The sequence below is a fragment of the Chrysochloris asiatica genome, unplaced genomic scaffold, assembly GCF_000296735.1.
Source record: "Chrysochloris asiatica unplaced genomic scaffold, ChrAsi1.0 scaffold00101, whole genome shotgun sequence".
Classification (NCBI taxonomy): domain Eukaryota; kingdom Metazoa; phylum Chordata; class Mammalia; order Afrosoricida; family Chrysochloridae; genus Chrysochloris; species Chrysochloris asiatica.
In genome coordinates, this window is record NW_006408619.1 from 2,429,326 (window position 1) to 2,434,329 (window position 5,004).

Here is a 5,004-nt window from a genome sequence, read left to right on the forward strand (position 1 = left end):
TTCACTCTGCTTTGCTGTGGCTTAGGAGACAGCAATAGGTGCATCTTAGATAATTGCTCACAAGCTATTAAAACCGAAGTCACTACTCAATAAAGTAGAATATAGAACATTGTCTTGGTGGGCTATGTTATGTCAACTGACCTTAGTGTCTCCCAAAACCATGGTCTTGAGCTCCCAGGTCCAGCAGCTTATTCCCTCTATTAACTTCTGTGTTCAAAGAAATATCTGCAGCATATATAAATGTACATGTGAAAACATCCTTTGTTGGACTTTTTTATATTTGTGAATGTAGTCTCAGTCACCATCCCACCCTTATTCAACTTGAATGTCTATCTATGTACCTACTCAGGGATTATGTTATTGCAGGATTGTGTATGTAATAGCATTTGTCTTTAACTCTGTGCTACTTCCATTGCCCCCTTTTCAATTGATCATTTTTGGGTGACCTCCCCCTTACTGTACATCACTTTTCCCTTCACCCAAGTTAATATGTGTCTACCTGGTGTGGTGCTGCAGGATAGTGCGCCAGACTGCATGGGCTGTTTGAATCACAAGGTCAGTGGTTCAAACTCATCAACCATTCCCCAGAAATGCTGTATAGGGTAGCTATGAGTTGGAAGGGACTTCATGACACTTAACAACCTTCTAGTTGGTGATTTAAATTTCCTTTCCCTTGTACCCTTGTTAACTTTCAAAAAACTATTTTTTATCTGTGTGCAAACCTTTACTTGACTTCTTGTAATGCTGGTCTCATACAATATTTGTCTTTTTGTGATTGACTAATTTGACTCAACATATGTCCTCTAGGTTGATCCAGGTTGTGAGGTGTTTCACAGATTCATCATTTTTCTGTAGCATTGTCCCTTTGTGCAGTATCTATTTATGTGTATGTGCCATTGTTTGATTTTCTGTTAATGCATTAAAGGCCATTTAGGTTGCTTCCATCGTTTTGCTATTGTGACTAAATACTGAGATGAACATGGGTGTGAAGAGATCGCTTCTTGTCACAGCTCTTACTTTTCTAGCATTTAAGGAGTCCTGGTGTGGTGCTGTGGGTTAATGCACTGGACTGCAAAGTCAGTTTGAACTGCATGGTTGGTGGTTCAAGCTCACCAGCCACCCCTTGGAAACCCTATGTAGGGTCACTATGGGTCAGAACCAACTTGACAGCACTTAGCAACGACAACATACACTATCTTATAGCACTGACTTTTCCTGTCAAACTGTAGATTTTTTTTCAGGACAATCTAGGTTGCTTCTTTGGAATGCTTAATCTTCTTCTGATTTTAATTTTCCACTTCAATTTCTGCTCCTCTGATTGGAAGAAAAATCTCATTTCTATGACAACCAGCACTCTTGGCCCTATCCCTTTCCTTTTAAAAATCCAAGCAGACATCCTTTACTTCAAATTTGGAACAGTGAAAGGAGTTGACTCAATTTTTAAAACCTATTTTCCTCCATAAATGGTTTCTTATCACCGGTTAATAAGAAATATCCTTCATAACAATCCCCCTTAACCTCTACTTTCTTCTAACAGTTTTGTCTCTAGGGCAATAACCAGCTGGGCTGATGCCTTGACAGTGAGGTCTCAGCTCCATGATACCTCATTAGTAGAGAGTTCTTTATCCTATTAACATCACCATTATCATGACCTGGCATCAAATGCAATGCTGAGATGCCTTGTTTTTGAAGCTGCTGTAGTTACTTATTGGTGTATCATCAAACGCCCAGAATTTGAGAGCTTAGAACATCTCATCTTAGTTCCATATGACATCAGCTGTGGTGACTCCACTGCAATTTCAAGATGGTGAACACATGTGGCTGGAAAGTTGGTATGGACTAATGGTTGGGAGGTCAGTCAGGACCATGGGTTGGGGCCTTTGGTTTCTGTCCACATGGGCCTCTCCATGACCTGCTCAGGCTTCTTTACAGATGGTGATGAAATTCTAAGAACAGACATTTTACGATAATAAGACACTTGTATGCCACAGATTGTGATTTCTTACATAGCATCAATTGATCTCTGGTCATTGAAGCAGTCACAAAGATCTATTCAGAGTCAAAGGGAGACAGAGCCCAACACTCAAGAGTAGTGTCAAGGTCATAATTTTTTTCCAAGTTTTTATTGTGAATTGAGTAAAGTTTACAGAGCAGAGCATCAGTTTTATAGTTTTATATTGAACAAAACATATACTTTGCTCCATTGTTTGTTATCATTGTTAAGTACCTCCAAGTCAGTTACAACTCATAACAACCCTGTATAGGGTTTCTAAGGAGTGGCTGGTGAATTTGAACCACCAATCTTACAGTTCAAAATGACCTGTGATCCAATGCTTTATCCCACAGTGTCATACATGGTTTCAATCCCCTTCATGTGTCAGCAGTTAACAATATTTACCTTTATTCGCTTTATCTATTGCATTCCTAACTGAGTCTCCTGCTACTTTCATCATTCCTCTGCTAACTTCTCTCTTGTTTTACATTACCTGCCCTGTCACATGTTAACATCTGTCTCCCCTCAAGCCCATGAATAATTTCCCCTACCTTTGACCCCCATAACCATCATAGGTTGTCTCTTTGATCAAGAAAAATGTTTTGTTTTGTTTTTACTTTTTACATTGGTCTCATACACTATTCGTCCTTTTATGACTGACTAATTTCACTCATCATAATGTCTTCCAGGTTCAACCATGTTGTGAGGTGTTTTACAGAGTCATCATTATTCTTCAACATTTTGTTGAATTCGATTGTGTGTATGTACCAAAGTTCATTTAGCCATTGTTCTGTTGATGGGTATTTAGGCTGTCTCCATCTTTTTGATGTCTCTTGCAGACAGCATATTGAAACATCTCATTTTCTTTTCCTTTCTTCTCTCTATGTCTATCTTTTTGCCCCTCATTCTGCAACTAAGCACACTCAAGAAAGCCTGTAAGCCAGCTACTTCATGCCTTTGTAGTCCCCCTTTTCTTGATAGCCAATATCTAAATTTCTCATCCCCATCAACCCAGTACATTGAGGACACAAGGTTGTTCTTTGATATGAAGAAGCCTTCTGTTCTGGTTGGAATTTTGAGGCACTGCATTCATAGGCAAAAGTCTAATTCATTGAGTTTCAGCAATTTGCACTTGCCATTAGTAGCAAAAATGTTTATCTTCCTTGGTTCGAGTTCAGGTCAACTAGACATTCAAGTTAGGTCAAGTGGGTACTGGCTGTAAATTTGGAAGTTCACGCACACCTCCCTACACTTCAGACTAACTGGAAGATTCACTCTCAGCCCAAGCCTCTAGGAGTTAGGTCAGTGCCCATGGGCTCAGGAGTTCACACATCTTCCTAAACTTCAGATCAGGCAGCCCTTTTACTACAAAGGCACTTAGGTGTGGTCTGGACTTACTGAAAGATTCATTTGAATTAAGCCTCAAGACTTTGTGAGGCTGTAGTGCATACTGGTCAAAGCTCTGGGGTCAAACTTACTGCTTGCATTCAAAAGCCAACTACACCAATTACTTAGTCATATGAACTTAAAGGAAATAACTTAATGTCTTGAACTTTAGTCTGAAAATATATGATCATTTATCATGTATACCTCACAGGACTTCTGTCGAAGTGTGTATTAGTGTGCCTGACACAGGAGTAAGTAAGGTATTATTTTTATTACTCATTACATTGCTGCTTCCTTTGATACCAAGAATATAGTCCTGGTTCTTGGTAAAAGAGTGTAAAGTGACTTTTACTATGGAAACCAGAAAATATTTCAGATCCGGATTTATTTCTAGGGCAGCCCCTAGAAACTTGATACCACTCTGATGTTGCTCTTGTTATGACATAGGGAAAAATGTGGAAAGTGGAGTCAGACAGAATTGGGTATGTCCTAGACCTACACTTTACCAGCGTTGAGACTTCAGGAACTCACACCATCTTTTTGAAGCTCTTCCATATAAGTGATATTGTGTTAATAAATTTCATGTGTGATTGCTCATATATAGAATACTTAGATGAGAAATATTTATTGAAGTAGAGAAAGGCACCAAAGTTAGCTAATAGGTATAAGATTAATCATAACTACCGTCATGGAAGGGTGTGCAGCTTAATGAGAAGTAAGAGACAGCATACTTGAAAAATATTTTGAAATCTTGAATTGTTAAAAATGAAATGGCTAAAAATACATTTAGAGTTCCATTTCATCAAGTGGAACTGGAATTTTGGTAGAGCAAATGGAGTGTGTACCTTTTCAGTGGAACTATAGTGATTATAATGTTAAAACCTACATAACTACATAAGAAGGAAATTCAGTAGAAATGGAAGTAGAGACACATATGGGAAAGCCAGCTCATCCACAGGGGAAGGTCTTGACCAGAGGTGATATGAAGAAATTTATGCAGCAGAACAAAGATGAATTCATAAGGAGAAAAGATTGAATTGTGCGACAATAATTTAGCCAAACCTTCACACTAGAGTACTACTGTCCAAGCTTGGTTGGAAGAAGCAGGTTCACATTGGGAGATTCTCTCCTTGTATTTCACTTCCTGAAAATCTTATCCAGATTGGAATAAAAGAAGACTTATGGTAATAGTGACCATGTCCAGATGTGAGGCTCTCTGAACCATGTTCCAGCAATCTCCAATCCGATGGTTACGTTGTAAAGTGGTCCTTTGGCAGAAGAGAAACTGAAACCAAAAGAACTCTAAAAACAGCTGCTTTCCCTAAAGCATCAGAAACAAAACAAAAGTAATTACCTTCTCCATCATATCATGTGCTTTAACTACTCATGGGGCCTTAGCGGAGTTTTCTACTGCATTTCCTGGTGAGTAAAAGGCACTTTATGTCAATTATGGACTCAAGTGACCACCCTATGACATTGTTTCCATAGGTAAATTGTTTCCAAGTTTTCAAAAACTAACTTAAAAACTTTCAGATAAATGTTCTTTTTATTGTTGTTGTTGTTGTCAGGTGCCATCGAGTCGGAACCAACTCATAGCGACCCCATGCACAGCAGAACGAAACAAT